Source organism: Macrobrachium nipponense, chromosome 39 (genome assembly GCF_015104395.2).
Source record: "Macrobrachium nipponense isolate FS-2020 chromosome 39, ASM1510439v2, whole genome shotgun sequence".
In the NCBI taxonomy this organism is placed as follows: Eukaryota; Metazoa; Arthropoda; class Malacostraca; order Decapoda; family Palaemonidae; genus Macrobrachium; species Macrobrachium nipponense.
This window is the reverse complement of record NC_061099.1, coordinates 3,027,822-3,045,459: the sequence shown is the minus strand read 5'-3', so window position 1 is coordinate 3,045,459 and position 17,638 is coordinate 3,027,822. Positions and strand designations below refer to the sequence as shown.

The following is a 17,638-nucleotide window of genomic DNA, read 5'->3' as shown; positions in this document are numbered from 1 at the left end:
CGGTCGAGACAACTGTTTTCGGAAAGGAAATGAGATGAAAATTAATAAAAGCTACAGACCAAACAACATTAGACAAAATTGCAGCATTTTATCAAACACGAGATGACAATGAACAATAGCTCTAACCATACAGCGTGAGACAAAGCCACCATTTTTTTTGAAGAGTCAAAATCATACAAATAAACAATAGTTGCTGACCTATACAGACAACACAAAAACATAATTTTCTTTAAAAAAATAACGCACGACCCTTAACGGAATTTGGCCAAGAAATTCTCCCAGGTAAAAAATAAAGGTAAACATGCGACTGACGTTGGGCGTACCAGGAATTGGCCTAGAAACGGAAGGAATTCTTTCCCTAAGAAGAAGAAGAAGAAGAAGAAGGAAAAGGAGACTCTGTCATTAGCACATTCGGACAATGCATGACGGAGCTGATAACGAAGCAATATAGTCAGTAAATGAATACATTGTGGCGCCATGTGGAAATGAGCAAGAACGCACCAGGAAAAAAGAAACAAAGAAACAATAACGCCGTTCCGGCAGAGTCTTCTTTCGTATGCAATATTTGTTCCTGCTTCTAATTACTGATGATGGCCCGGTCTCCCAACGACTCAAGTCCGAGTATCGAATCTGCATTGAACCGGTAATGGTGTCATGGACCTCCGCAACTGAATGCCAATGTTCGAATCACTGCATAGCGACTTTAAATTCAAGTGTCCCGGTAAATAATTAACGCGAACAACAATAATGCCATCGTATTTACACAAGCACCTCTCATATTGCATTCTTCAAAAACGGCGCGTTAGACCTATAAATACCAGGAACTTCTGTAAGATCTTTCAGAACTTCCAGCAGCTCTCGCAGAAGTTCAAACAACCAGCGCTTTGTCCCGGAGTTTCTATAAGTGTTCCTATTGGCGCCTTTATGAAATTAATGTTGTTTGTTTCTATGCATGCCATCCACATGAGAGAGAAAAGTGTGTTTTTTTTTATCATCTTAATATTCAACCGTAAATATAATACGCAGGTTAGGATGACCAGACGGACAATCTCCAAAGCAGTCTTTGTGTGTAGGTCTAATTATTGCCTTTATTTGACATTGTTATCTTACGATAGATACTGTTGATTAAGGAGCCACAGAAAGTAGGTTTAACATAAGTGACAGGAAAGAATATTTATCAGAATCATTTTGAAACCCATTACACCACCATGTAAGTCCCAATTCCAATAATGAATGAATTCGTGGTGAGTAAGCGAGAGGTTAGGAGTGTGGGAAGTGATAATAAAGAGAGAGAAAAAAAATAATAATTTAAAATTTGTTAAAGGAGTCTGACATCCAACCCATCTTTGTCAGAACGCTCACCCCAGGTAACTCATGGAACACATGAAGAAACATTTCAGGAACTGAGTTCCAAACCAGATTAGTAATAAGCATGAGTCAGCTCTTTGTTTGCAAACAACCTCCACTGCTACTTGGTTTGCGGTTTGGTGAGGTGAAAACGCCTGAATAAAAATAGCCCACTACTTGACGGTCGGATTATTTCCTCAAACTTATAAAGCTTAAATCCTAAACAGGATGTTTAATAGGATTCATCTCAATGAATCCTATCAGACGTGGCATTTATATAATGTTCGTCAAAAGACTAAATTCTACATACATTGATACCACCAGCCACACCCCAAATTATAGAATGTTTAGATATTCAGAGGCCATTCGTATTAGTCAGTAATAATGATAATAATAACTAAACCATTATTCTCAAATAAGACTATTAATTTTTTCTTGGAATCCATCAAGCAAGAATGAGGACCATTTGCATGCAAAATATGATGCGCCATTAGTTGAACGAGCGTATATAAATAGACTATCGGTCTAAGATATTGCGTTCTCTTCAAGGACACAGGTTGCACTTAATAAGTAATTATCTGTATTAATTATCTCTGCGTTTATTAACTTATATAAATATTTATTCTGATATTTTATTTTGTGTAACTATTATGTAACGTACAAGAAAAGATTATGACAAGAAAAACGAAGAATGTGTATAATGAAATATATAGTACCATTGCAGACTTTCCATCAACAACGATAATAGTACAAATGCAATAAAAACACAGCTATGGACATCATTAACACCTTCATTTTGTCAAAACCAAGGTCTCAAGGTTTATTGTAGGGAATTCCCGAAGCTTCAAACTGAGTTGAACTGGTTTACGAATAACCAGTTCCAATTACTATACCGGCCACCAGCCATCTCCGGTCGTGGAGAAAGAAACGTTGCGTAGAACCTCATTAAAGAGGTAATGTTTGTCTCCTCGTTCGCATTTCTCTTACTTCTATGATCTAACTTTAATTTTTGATCTACTGGCCCAGTTTAGAGTGACCTTGACTTTGTAGTTCCATTATTGAGTGCGCCACGAAGCACGATTCCATTAAAAGATTAGGCCGATGGACCGATGGGAAATGTGTCTATAGTCCCATGTCAGATAAATAGTTATAACTAACGCACATCAGATGCCGCATGTTCCTTGCAACGTGATTGCAAATAGACTTACGGGATCAGGTGCGTTGATGAATGGTGCATGGACCTGAACCAGTGGCCTGCAGATGCATCACGGCGTGTTTCCAGAATTAGATTTTGTGAAATTGTCGTTGTTTTTTTTTTCGCCGAGTAACCAATGGTGGTAGCAGAATTGAAGATGAATGAAACATTCTCCGTCCTCGTGTGATACGGGACCAACAAACATTTACGATTTTCAGTTTTGTACGTTTTAAGAAAAATTTTATGGTGCGTGGTGGCAAGGCTGTAGCTTTCAAAATGTGAAAAAGGAGAATCCGGATTTCCGGTCTGGCCACTTTCGAGAAAGTGGCCATCTTGATGCGTATAAAAGGACTCAGAATATATAAAGACTTGTTTAATTCATTACTGTTTATATTTCAAACTCATTAAAGTGACTTCCTAGCTACGCTCTCTCTCTCTCTCTCTCTCTCTCTCTCTCTCTCTCTCTCGTCTCTCTCTCTCCCTCTCTCCTCTCTCTATATATATATATATAATATATATATATATATATATATATTATATATATAGATATATATATATGAATAACTTGATCACGAAGTATATAAAACGTGATGCTATGTATAAATAAAGGTTTTTTTGCCACGAAGGAAAAAAATGAAAAAACGTTGCATGCATCACTTTATGCCGCTTGCATATTTTGCCAAATTCCATTATTTTATCCAAGAAAAGTAAGTTTACAGTAAAAGAAACGAAGTAGTGGATTGTTTTTTAGTTCAGAAACTCAGGTGATTTGCCCAGGGCTGTTTTTTACCTTCAGATAAAAGCAGCACAAATAGTACCAATAAATCATAAATACTTCCAGTAGCTCTCCTGCAATGAGAACGACACCTTAATGTCATGACCATTTGCACCTCTCCCAGCCTTCAAATTTCCATTCACGTCCTGGCGAATACAATAGCACGATATCCAGGCACTCATTGAGAATCCCTTAAAGGATTCTTGACCTAACAGAAGCAAGGACTGCAGCGTCTTTGAGAGCACCTAGGTCATTTTTAACGAGTTCTTCAGACAATCCCATGAGGATGACCTTTCATTAAGTCTATTGTCAAATTCCCTATCCAATTCCGTATAATCACCTTTCACGACGTCTACCTGTCATTAGTGTTTCACGCCACCCACTTAGCAGGCCAGCGGCATTCACAGCATCATGGTAAAGAGGACAGATTCAGTTTTCACACCTCGTGTCAATTCATCTAGGGTTCGTGATACCTTCGCTAACACCTTTGCTTCAGAGGCCGACCCCTCTCGACCCTGTCGTGGGTCATTAAGTTTTGACCTGACCTTTACCCTTCGCACCTAGTGACTCCACCTACTCTCAACTTCTCTTTCCTCTCTGACGCCCTTCCATTGTTGTAACAAGTGAGATACTCTTTCTGTCAAAATATTATTCTTTTCCATCGCTACCTGCGGATTTGGAAGGTCCTCCTTTAATGAAGAAACAATAGGAACTGCCGATCGGAAGACGTCCAATATGGCGGCTGCTGACGTGGTTACAAGGGCCCAAGATTGCCCTCACAAATCAGTTAAGTAGGAACCTACAGCTAAGTAGGAGGCTCCAGTCACGATATTCTTATGACCGTAGATATTGCTGGACCAAGCTGTACATATCGAGTTGAGAGAGACTCATCTGGCCCAGTGCCTTAGCTTAAGCTGGAAGCCTATGAGCCCTTCCATATCGGACTCATACTCCAGATGAAGCCCTGACTCACCAACTTATCCCGCATCATACCATGGCCTTGTGCGACCAGCCATTCCAGTCGCATCCTACTTACTCCCTTCATCAGCGGTAAGAAGATATATGTTTTCTTCAACCACCATCCCATCTGGCTCATTCTACAATGAACATAAAATCCACTGACTTAAATTAGGTAATGTGTCATAGAACTGTATTTTCGACTAGAATCAGTGTCTGTAATTTCTGTTCCCATTCCTAACCCTCCTTTCCCTTCCCATTACTAGATCCTCAATTTCCTTTTGAATTTGTTTCCCAAATTCCAATTCTAGTGAATCATGACCCATTACAGTGACATAATTATTTCATGAAGTGTTATAGTCATATTTTGAATAAGTGATTTAGTTGTACTTTGGCAAAAAACTTTGAGTAAATATTTTGCTTGAAATATAGTGCAAAATTGTCTAAAGCTTTGCTTTGTGCTTACGCCATAAAGTAAAGTAAACTCTCTGCAATATTCTTAGCCTCAATCGCTACAGCTCTGACTAGCTTGCAGGTGCACCGGCAATACTGTTGTGTCTACCTGTGTGTCAAGCAAATTGCACTTTCTAAGTACTCATAGACGTTATTTTTGAGTGGTGTATTTTCTCATGCTGTGTCAGACCCATCGAAGGAAATCACATTTTACTCTTAAGTGTTAACTTTAGTAGATTCACATCAAGCATGCATCTGATGTCTAGGCCCGTCCCTTACGACGCTCCTGATTGGCTGTTGATAAGCCTATGACAGGGCTAGTAACTCAGTCTCTTGAGAGAGTTCACATAGGCAGGATGTATGTTCCACTTATCCTGAGGGATACTTTTGAAAGACGTAGCCCTCAGGATGGCTGGAACATACATCCTGCCTATATGAACTCTCTCAAGAGAATGCGAGTTTCCAACCCTGTAATTGGCTTAACAACAGCCAATCAGAAGCATTGTAAGGGATGCACGGTTAATGTGAATCTACTATAGTTAGTGCTTGTAACTCTGTTTAACGTAGATTACAGTGACACGAGGGTTCAATAGGAACTTCTGTAATAACCCTTACATTTTAGTGAAATTATACTTAATTTTAGTGACACGGTGTTTTCTTGTGAACCAATTTTGGTAGTTTAGTATACTCTTCACAGTAATCACTTTACTATTTCTGCTTGCTGCCTCTCTTTTTCGTTGCTCCTTCGTAGTCACTTGACGCCAGATTTCATAGACACAATTAATCAATCATAATCACTAATTAAGTTATCCTGTTGCAAAGGCATTCTAATTGAGCCAAGTTATTGATCTAGTCCATCATTTGAAAACCTCAACTCTTGGACCCAACGAAATCGGGCTGGAACGCCACAATATATATATATATATATATATATATATATATATATATATATATATATATATATATATATATGTGTGTGTGTGTGTGTGTGTGTGTGTGTGTATGTATATATATGATACATACACACACATATATATAAATATGTATATGGATATTACAATTACGTATGTGTGTGTGAGTGTGTGCGTGTACACTCTCGCGCACAACACAAATCCTTCTTTGTCAGATTCCAAGTCAGTGTCCCAGGTACGACGATTCTCACATTTAAAATTGGAATCTTCAAGTCCTTGAGTTACATAACCTAAAGAGAAAAAGTATATGTATAAAACAGAACAGATAACACATCACATTACAGCGAAAACCATTCGTGCGTCGCATTTGAATCCTGACAGAGGAATGTCCTTAAAAGTGACCAGACGATGAAAAAGATTATTCCGCAACTCCAGGTGAAGAAGCCTATCCCTTCCTCCAGCTAAGCCTAACGTTAGCGTGGCCGCCGTTAGTCCCATACAAGGCCTATACAAAGAGGTCAGACGGACAGAACTGTCATCTTCGCTCCTCTCTCTCGCTGTGACGTCACGCCGGCCACAGCCGGTGATTCACTGGTGGGCCGCGGCATTGTAGATTAAAACATTATTGTTATTTGAGTAATTCTTGCTTTTGACTACTTAATCTGATACTTTCGTTATCAAAAAATTCCGAGAATGTCCAAACAATTTTATTGATAAAGTAATATTACTGTAGCCTTAGTACAGCAGTGTGAATTGGGAAGCAAGTATTGAAGGAAACACGGTTGCAGTTGTAACTTTTATTAATGAAAATAATTTCTAAACACTTGAATACAAACAGAAATAACCTTCATTTATTTTACAACAATTCCTCGATTGAAGGCCTTAAAATGTTAAAAGTATTTATACACAGATCTAAATATTTAACTTTTTTTTTTTCTTGTGTCTCTCCGATCATTTTCAATTTTCATCTTTCTCTTCTTCGTTTTAATAGTATTATTTAGGTGCCTTAGTTTAAAATATATAGAGATCTTTGCGAAGAATTCAATAATCTCTTCAGGGACCTTTACTCCTGATCGTTGCAATTCAGCAACAAGAGTTTTTCTGCATGCTTTCCCTTCTAAAAGTGATGAACCGTGAATTGTGTTTGAAGACTTCTCGTAGGACACTTAATTGAAGAAGAAAATTCTTTTCTGATTGGCATATACAAGCTCACCTTGATGTTTACCATTTCAATCGCCACGATTTCCATTTGCATTTGTATCACTCTTTCAATCTTTTTTCCCTAATTGTGGATATTTTGTAAGAAAACTTTGTGGACAATATAAACCACCTACATAATTTTAAGAGCTTCATCTTTCAATTACAAGTGGCAGAGGCCCTTGGTCCCATAGCGAACTCCGTCTTTCCATCACAATCCTCAGAAAGGTTTCATTCTGTGTGGTGTGAGGAGAAGAGAGGGAGAAGAGAGAAGAGAGAGAAGAGAGAAGAGAGAAGAAGGAATAAATGTATACAGCTGTAACTACACACATCAATAATCACATGAATTACATTCAATACTGTTGCAAGTATACCAACTGTTCATTAAGCTCAAGAGAGAGAGGATGGTCACATAAGTCTACATTCAATATATGCAAAAGGTAATCAAACATGAATATAATCTGCGTAATTTATTCACTTGCATTCCTAACAAAATATATATAAAAATGAACACAAGGATATTTTTCAAGATGGAAGTTACGCTATGAAAAATTAACATAAAAATGTAGTAATTCTTCCGGGATACGTCTTGAACGGTTATTTCCAAGTTCCAAGAGAACCACTCTTCTTCTTCTGTATACTGTATGAAGGAAATCACGGACATAGGACTATGTACAGTCGATTATTACATGTTGGTAAATATATTGTACTATCTAAATACATTGTACTATCTGCGGGTTGCCCCCTGAATCCGTAGTAGTTGGGAAACAAAAAAATGGAAACTGGCAACTCAACTACCCTGTAAGGCTTACCAACTACAAAGTCAGCTTCCAGCATATGTAGGTAACTCTGAGCCGTATTTTACCTCCTTACAATTAAAGTTGTGTGATAATATGAAATATTTACAGATATGTAATGATCATTAGACATACATAAAACTGAAAAAAAAAAACAAGCAAACACTGGCTGTACTTTATACCTGGAACTAGAATATTTTTACAACAGGAATTAGACTCGTGTGCATAAAAAAAACTGGGAATATTCCACTACCGACTAAAGAGGCTAGTTCCCAAATCTTGTTTTCTAATTCTGGGATTTTTCCAGATGATTCATCAAGTTGGGATTGACCTTCAGGAGATAATGGGATTTAATTAACATAAATAGGCCTAACGGGGTGACTTTGGCTGATCTGATACAAATATCAGGCCTACATTTCAATACCGGTCATCCTTATAACCTCATGACTGCAGTATCAAAGATTAATACGTCGTGTTCAGATCAGTTCAAAGTAAAATTTAAAAAAAAAGCCTAATAATAAATTTCCTATAAATATATGCATCTTGCAATACAAATTTTAAATATGAAATGTATTAAACATCTCTTATACACACTGAGCAATCATAATATCCACCAAACGCGGCTCAATAGAAGTTATTCTACTATATCGGTTTAAAAGTAAAAAAAAAAAAATTTGTTCATTGTTCTCTACTTCCGCAGAAGAAAACGGGTCAGACAAGGCAACAGACGATGCATCATTATAGATGGATTACCTTGAAGAGACAAGGCAACAGACGATCCATCATTATAAATGGATTACCTTGAAGTTATTTTTTTCGTAACTAAAACTTGCGAAATATACAAACTCTCTGAAACTGTGAGAAGCAGGTACCCAGATATCCGGTTAGGCCTATATCATGCATGGCTGTAGACTGAGCGCTCTCTTGTGGGAGAAAGTCATATCAACCGTACTACACATAGACGCTGTATATATTGATTAACTATATTCACACCGTGATGACTTTCCCTTCTTGTATCTTAATTACTAATATTAAAAGTAATTCATACCTGTACTTTACACTTGTCGGACAGTTATCTCTTAAAATCTAGTAGTTCATAATCAAAGTTCTTTCATCTTTTAAATCTTAGACTAAGTTCAGCTATCATGTTCTGATTGGCTACAGTGATCCGCCATTTCGGCGCAAATGCTCGTAACTGAACTCGAAGATTCCAAAGACTTCCTGATTGACTTGAAATAAGTCATAGATTGACAATAGGAATGTTTATTACATGGACGGATGTATAAAAATGTATAAAAAAACTATTTTATCTTAAAGCTTACACATCAACAACTCTTAACAGCAAAACCCAGCATATTATTTTTTTGTATTCAGAGTAGTAATGTACATGGTGAAAAAACCATACACATCACCATGAAAAAATACCACACGTCATTTTGAAAAGACCTTGAAAAAGACACGCCCGTTTCAGTCACTTTTCCCTTTAAAGTATGACAGACCAGCCATCAGTTCATCTAGAACATACACACATCATTTAGCTAACATTTACCAACATTATATATAAAATATTATGTACCGCAGCGTTTCAGTCTGTTCGAAACGCAACGTGACCGAGAAACAACACTGTTTTCAAGGAACTAGTACTCTCATGAATATGAAAAACGTGTGATGCTTCATTCTTGAACAAACCTGCGTCGCCGAGTCACGTTCTTCGAAAAATTCTTGTTCTCTTCAACTGTCATTGTTCATGATGAAAATTTGGCAAGAACAAAGCTCGTTATAAAAAAACAAGGCAAATTAGAAAAGCGGCAAACTCCGACCGCTCTCAGCACCCGAGCAGGTAGAGCGCTAAGGGTAGGATGACAAGGAGTCCTGAACTGGTTCTAATGCCTGGGGATCCGTTACAGTAGTCCGTCTCACAGCAATGGACGGTTTTAGTACGAGCTGTTTTAAATAAATGGAAGAAAAATAATTATTACGTGGTATTTTGGCATTTTACAGCTACATTCTCTCCGAAATCATCATACACCAAATATAGGTAGAAATAAGAAACACCACTGCTACGGAGAGTTCAAAATCGACATGCACGCATTTGCAAATAATAATAATAATAATAAAAATAAATACGGTTTCTTGTACAGCATACATTATTACAATATAAGAATAGGGCAATGTCGACTGAAAATCTACACATTTTCTTTAGATAATCCTGTACATCTAGACTTCATACCTCATTTAGTATACCCTTCTCGCGCTGTTACAAAACCAGTTACCAGTATCGTCTTTAATGGTGTGAGTGTTAGGTGGAAATGGATTCAGTGGTCATTACTTTCTTACCACGGCGATCTTTGCTATTTACAGTTGCTCTAACTTGCAAAATAACAATGCCGGTGATGAAAAGGATTAGTTGCATCTACAACGTCCTTCAGCAAGTGGCGATAACACGCCTTAGCCCACTTTGATTGAGGTAACTCTTAACATTTCGTCTCTGGTTTGGTTGACATATGGCATTTAAGATAACCGAATGAACCACAGGTTTATGTAAGTACTTGTTACTAGGGTCCTTGGTTGTTACTACTCTAGGGCGTAAGTAGAATGTTAATTCCATTCGTAACGTGAGAAAACACTGTGCTTTAGGTTTAGATAAGACGTAGGCATAGGCCCATGTGGTAGCCCATTAAGCTGCTGCAAGCTGAGAGAGCAAGCAAAATTTTGTGAGAGACGTTTTCGTGTCTATGAAATAGGCCTATATATGTAGGTAGGTGTTAGAAATGGACGGAAAATGATACTATTCGACATACGGTAGAGAGAAAAGAATGGTACTAGCTGAAGTGTTAATGTGCATTGCCCATTAGCGTAACTAGGCCTACTGTTACTTACGGTTAAGGAAAGGGGAAAACATATAATAAAAAGGAGAATTGTACTTAGAGGCTTTTTTTTGTGGGCACATGAATTGGCTTACCGTTTATAATAGTAAGGAAAGGGGAAATGATAGTTAACACACACGTACACGTACAGTGGTGCTCAAATCTCATGCGACATGATTCTTTTTGTTTTTCGTTTGTATGGTGTTTTAACGTTGCATGGAACCAGTGGTTATTCAACAACGGGACCAACGGCTTTACGTGACTTCCGAACCACGTCGAGAGTGAACTTCTATCACCAGAAATACACATCTCTCACTCCTCAATGGAATGGCCGAGAATCGAAACCGCGACCACCGAGGTGGGACGCCAACACCATACCAACCACGTCACTGAGGCGCTTGATTCAATTTGTATCGTCCAGATTCTCAGACAACGTGACGTTGCCAAGTAGTACTAATTATTATTATTATTATTATTATTATTATTATTATTATTATTATTATTATTGTTATGTCATACATGTCGAAAAGTTTGAGAATTCACAGCTAGCCCTATTTTCCTTATGGTTAAATATATATGATTTGAATTGATTCTTCTTTTTTTTTTTTTTTTACGTTGCTCAGTTCAAAGTGCTGTGTTATTAGCGGTGCCATCAATGAAAGCACACTTAACATGCTCCTCGGACTGGCCAACATAACCACGTCTGTAGCATTATGACAGTATAGACTTAATAAGCTCAACAGTCATAACAACAATTTCAAAGTAGGAATATGAATTAAAACAAGTGCTCTTTGAATGTTGAAGTTTTCGGCTGTGTTTAAGCTGCCTGCATGTTGCAAAATGATTTATAGGCCTACAAAAATAATCTAAGCCTTCTGAGAGGTAATCTGTTACTAAAGTTTTTATTTGTAGAGATTACCTGTTCATTGAGGAATAAAAGATGATGATGATTTTGGTTATATGTAGAAGACGGCTATTAATCGAAATATTATAAGTATCAATATCAAGGAGTACGGAACACTTGTTTTTGAACTGGTTTAAAATATTATTTTCTTAAAAGTCCTTCTGCTCGCTTTTGTTGTATAATTAATTCTTTCAAAAGGTAACTTGAAGTGCAATAATGTGTAGATAACCTCATTTACTTTCTAGCCAGAAATTTTTAATAGAGAGATGTGAATGTTAAAGTGTAAATAAAAGAAATCTAACACCTAAGCCTAGAAATAATATCTTGGCTTTGACAAAAGAATAATAACATAGGCGAATATTTGCTAGTATGCCATAATTTTTTAAATATTTAAGAAATATAACAAATAATTATGTATGGAAATCCAAATATTCCTCTAACACATATAAAAGTAAATGTTTTTCAAGATAATTTCATGGTCGCTTCTCACTGTAGACCTACTTATGTTATACCAGGTGGTCACTGATGATAAGTCACATGCAGGGCTGCCAGATTTCCACACTAAGGAAATCCACGCTCGGTCAGACAGTTGCCAGTTATGCAATATATTCGACTTTATCGAACAGGAATGTTTAAGTTGTTTATCGTGATCTTGTTAGTGCTCAAAACTTAACGGTATGAATTCCCAACCAATAGTTTTTTTTTTCTTTCTTTCTTTTTTTTTTTACTGATAAATAAGGATAAACACTGACCCTTTCCGTTTTTAGCTCATACTGTTAAAACATTTAGTTAGATTTTTATTCTAATTTTTTTTATGAGAGGGTAAAAGAAGCAAAACTTCTCAACAACAGTCGGTGATTTGATGATGAAAAACTGGAATGAACTTAATTAATTTGTCGATGAAAAAAGTAACATAGGTGGTTTACAACAAGTTTATATATAAATACATATATAAGGCATCTTAATCACATCATCGTAATGAAATATAACGATAACTTTATAATGATGTTCAATCCGGCATTATTGCCATAAATATAATGACTAGACCCATATCTTGGGCCAACTAACACTGTTGGTTATAGGTATGGTCGCAAGTGAACTTAGAAAAATAATTATCACTGTATTGTATCATTGCAATTACATAATTACAATCACTTTCATAAAGAATTGAAGCTGCAAATGTAATAGTAAGCACCAGTGTTATAACTATGTCTTATTTTTTAAGAGTAAAGTAAACTGGCAACGTATCCTGGACCTAGGCTGATGTACTGAACCATTTAATGTTACATGAGGATTTAATTACCACGGCATTATACAATTTCTCACTTTTATCGTTGTTTACACAGTCATTCATTTAGGGCAATATCAACTGACAACGAAATCATGAGCGCTATCATCTATACTGGTAAACTAGGCCCATGAATTTTACTAAGGTCTCACGTTATACGAATTACAGTTTTTTTTTTTTTTTTTTTTTTTTTTTTTTTTTTTTTTTTTTTTAGCTGATAGGTAAGATGGGTGAAAGAAGAGTGAGGGTAGTTAGCTAGCTAACCTTGGTAGGGAATAGTTTAGAAAGTTAAGTATTAGTAAGAGTAAGGTAAAGTGTGGTTTATCCACGATTATATTTGGGTAAGGGTACAGTTTTCTAGCTAATATTAACATAATACAATAATGATTATACATTATATGACACGGTGAATTGTACAGATTACATATTTTGAATTTTATTACATAATATAATCATATTTTATAAAGTTCCAATTTTCTAACTCTAAACTTAATTTTAATTATCATAATGATTTTGCATCATATCTACATATTAAATTCTACAAATTACTTTTTCACAAGACATTTCTTAATTAATAGTATAATGGTCGAGGTTCATCGCGATGAATATATGAAGATACTCTTCTCCACCACCTGTGGTCTGTGTTGTTTGGGTCAAGGTTTCTCTCTTCTGCTTCTGATTCTTCTACTAGTTCACTATTGTATTGAACTAGTTTACTCCATATATTGGTTGCCAGTCTGTATAATCTCTGATTAATTGGTTCTATTTTGTATTTTTTATGTATTTGTTCTATATTCAGATCGTCATCTTCTTGATTGTTTCTCACTGCAGACCTTAGAATCTTATTTTGGAATTTTTGTAATGCACTTATATTGGAAGTCGATGCCAAGCACGTGGGTATTGGTGGATATTCCATTATTGGTCTGATTAGGCTTTTGTAGAAATGGATTTTGATAGATGTGTTCATATTCCTAAACCTTTTCAGCTTTGTATTTTGTGTTCTTGCTATCCTTAGCCTTTCTCTAACATGTCTTGATATTCCCCTTTGTCCGAATTGCATTCCTAGTATTCTTGTACTTTTAGTAAAATTCATTGGTTGTTGGTCTAACAATATTTGTGCAGGTTTGTATGCAGATACCGATACTAGTTGGAATTTGGATTTATTTGTCTTTATTTTCCACTTCTTTTCAAATTGATTTATTCTTTCAATTTGGTTCATTGTTTTTTGTGCTACTTGTCTTTTCAAAGTTGGGTCCCTTCTCCTAGTACGTTTTTCTGGGTGTATGACTATTTGAGTTATATCATCTGCAAAGCAGACATCAGTACAGTACTCTGGTGGTGGAGTCATATCTGATGTATATAATATGAATAATGTTGGACTGAGTACAGATCCTTGTGGGACTCCACTTAGTAACGGGAATGGATTCCCTATGTAATTTAGTGACTTGATTGCTGCTGTTCGATCTTTGATGAAGTTGCATAGTATTTTCTCAAAAATGCCTGGAAGGTTGAGATGTAATATTTTGTATTGAAGTCCTTGTATCCATACTTTGTCAAATGCCTTTGTTATATCTCTACATACTAGGTTGCATAGGTATCTACTTCTTTGTGACAGTGCAATGCTCTCAGATATTGTTGCTATTGCAATCTGGGTTCCTCTTCCTTTTCTAAATCCATATTGATTTTTATTGTGTAGCTGATTACCTTCTAGGAACAACACTAGTCTGTTGTTTATTATTTTTTCAAATATTTTGCCAGGTATTTCTAGTAGTGATATTGGTCTAAAATTCTCTACCTGGCACGTATCTTTTCCTGGTTTGGGTATCAAAATCATTATTGCATTCCTGAATATAATTGGAAAATATCCCATTGAGAGAGCCCAATTGTATATTTCTCTCAATTTTTCAAGTGCAACATCTGGTAAATTTTGAATTATGACCTTGTTAATTCCACTTCTTCCTGGTGCCTTGTGTTTAAAATTTTTAATTATTATTTTGATTTCCCATAATTCTATTTTCCTTGTTAGAGGGCAGTCTTCATCGAGTCTGTTTATGTCGGCTGCATGATGCGGATTCGTTCTGTGTCTATGTTGTTCGATGAATTCATTGACTATTGTCTCATGTTGGTTGTCGAAATTTTGGTTATCCTCCTGCGTTATCTGGAATATTTCCTGCCAGTAGGCCTTGTGCAGTACTTCTTTCTCTTGGTCATCATATATTTTCTCATTCCTATGCTTTATGTATGGCGATGTATTAGTTTTGCTTCCCATCAGTCTTGCAACGGAGTTCCAGAAATGTTTTGGGTTATTGTACTGTATTTGTGTATTTTTTATTAAGTCTTCCCAATTTTGATGATATAATCTTGAGTTTTCTTGTACTAACTGTTCTTGTAATGATACATATCTTCTCATCAATGTGATGTTCCAACCTGTTATAAGTACTGTGTTTTGGATGTTGTTGTAGTGCCATTGTATCAATTTTAACTTATCACTACTAATAGGGTGTGGAAGTGTTGTGTATTTAGTTATGGGTATATGATTTTTTATAGCTTCCTCTATATTTTTATACCATTCTTCAAGTTCTTCGTCAACTATTAGTTGTCTACTAATTTTTCCCTCTATTTCATTTTTAAAGCCTTCCCAGCTTGCTCTTTTTATATTTGGTATTTCTAAGGATGGAATCATTATTGGATTTGTTGACAATGTGATTACCATTGGTATATGATCGGAGGAGGTTGCTGGCCCTCTTGTAATGGCAATATTGAGGTGAATTTTGTTATTTCCTAATATTATGTCTGGCTTTCCTTTTCTGTTATTTGCTACGAAAGTATCAAAATCAGGTCCTAAGTGTATGATATACTTTTTATTTATTAATCTGACAATTTCTTTATCTGTGTAATTAGATTGCTTGTATCCAAATAGTTGGTGTCTGGCATTTAAATCTGCAATGAGATAGGTAGGTTCCCTCCTGTTCATTAACTTCATTACATCTGGAAGCGGGAAATAATGTCTTCTTGGCGGCTTGTAAGCTGTAGCGATCACTATTGGTCCTTTGTTAGTTTGAATTTGGACTGCTAAAAAGTCGTCTTGGAAATCGTCTATTATCTTATGTCTAATATTATTCCTGATTGCTATTGCTATTCCTGCAAAGGGTTCATCAGCAAAGTTTTGCGTATATGTATTATATCCAAACATTTTCATAGTTTCATTTCGTTTCATACCATGCTCATTGATTAATATTATGTCTGGGTCTTCTTCTCTATATATATTGTATAATTCAAATTTCTTAGTTTTCCAAGATTTCACGTTGTGTTGAATTATTTTAATTCTTCGCAGAGTTGAGTCCATTTGAGTTACATTGGTCTAATAATTGTGTTCTTTTTTTTTTTCATTTTTCCGTTTTCTGGTATTCTTGGATACTGGCGTAGTATTTTTTGATGCTGAAGTTGATCCCTGTGGATTTTGTAAAATGGGAGAACTGGAGAAATCCGAGAAGGTTAGTAGTGAGGCTTGTATTTCTTCTGTTAATTGATGCTGCGTTTCTTGTAGATTACTTATGCGTCCTGAGGGAAGGATTGGTGAGTTCGAGTCCGAATTGGGCTCATTCCCGGGTATAAAGTCTTCATCTGATGAGGAGTCGTCTTCTGAGCTCTCTGCTGTGTTTTCTTCATATTGAGTGCAGTCTTGCATATCCTGTGGTATATCCTGAGTTGCTTGTAAATCTTCTGCTTTATTTGTACGGTTTTCTTGTCTCTTGTTCCTTTTCATGGTGCTTGCTATCATGTTTACTGTTTCTTCAGAGAAGTGTATTGTGGGTAAATTGTTATCTGCTAATATGTTGTTTATTACTGAGGGGTAGAATCCTTCTTGGCGCAGCCCCAGTTTTATTGCTAAATTTGTTATAATCGTGATTCTGGTCTCTTCTTGTATTCTACTTATATTATTCTGGATGTTATTTGCATTGTTTGCATTAGCCTGGCAATTTCCCGTATTGGAGGCTGTAACTTTGGCGTAACTTGTACCGTTTTTTGTAGTGGATGTTGCATATCTGTTTGCTTTGATCTCTTGAATTTTTCTTTTTATTAGGGCCTTCCTCACTGGGCATTTCGCTGCTAAAGTTCGATGTTGTTGATTGCAGTTAACACATTTTTTTGTATTTTCTTTACATTCTCTGTATGTATGATCATGTGATGAACATTCAGAGCATATTTTGTAGTTTTTATCTTTAGGGCATTCCTTGTACAGATGCTCATAAGAGTAACATCTGTAGCAAAATGACAAATTTACAAATATATCCTCTTCAATATGTTGACTTGGAATGTATTGGTAGGCTATAAATAATCCTCTTTCCATGGCTCTCTTTGCCATCTTCGGTGTTTCAAACTTTATTTTCATGACGTGGGAATTGTTTTGGATTTTTATCACCTCATCCACTGCGGCCCATTCGTTTTTTCCTATCAATGCTGTCTTTCAGGTCGTTTTCTCCGTATTCTGCCGTTGTAGCGTCTAGGTATTTTGCTACTATAGTTTTCATGGAATTATATTCTGGGGGGTCTATTACTTCAAACTCTTCATTTCGAAAAATTGTCCTGTTCTCTGAATTAAGAATCTTTTCTGAATCATCTTCGTGAACATTGACAAAGAATGCTGTGTTGGCGTGGATTACTCTTTGGACTCTAGCCTGGATGGCGCCTATGCACTGCCATATCTTGAGCCGTCTACTTGGCTCGTCTTGCGGTTTGGGACTATTGTCTTGTATCTTAATCTTCATTTTGAATCATGGTATTTACTTCTTCTTGAAGTTTTGCCACAAAGAAGGGTGACACATAAACCTAGCTATGCTGGCACTGAAAAAAGAGGCCAGAACGATGCCGATGACCTAGAATCGAGGAAAGATTTTGAAAAACCTCACGGGCTACTTCCCTCGGATACTAGGCGGTCATTACAGT

At 36.2% G+C, this 17,638-nt stretch overlaps 1 long non-coding RNA gene across 2 annotated transcripts in view; it reads right to left on the bottom strand.

Annotated features, from left to right (window-relative positions):
* Positions 1 to 7,292: 7,292 nt before the first annotated feature.
* Positions 7,293 to 17,638, bottom strand: part of LOC135210031 (uncharacterized) — a 29,183-nt gene continuing 18,837 nt past the window's right edge. For both annotated transcript variants that reach the window (XR_010313433.1, XR_010313434.1), the window contains exon 4: positions 7,293 to 9,576. This is a non-coding gene — a long non-coding RNA (uncharacterized LOC135210031). The remainder of the gene's footprint in view (positions 9,577 to 17,638) is intronic.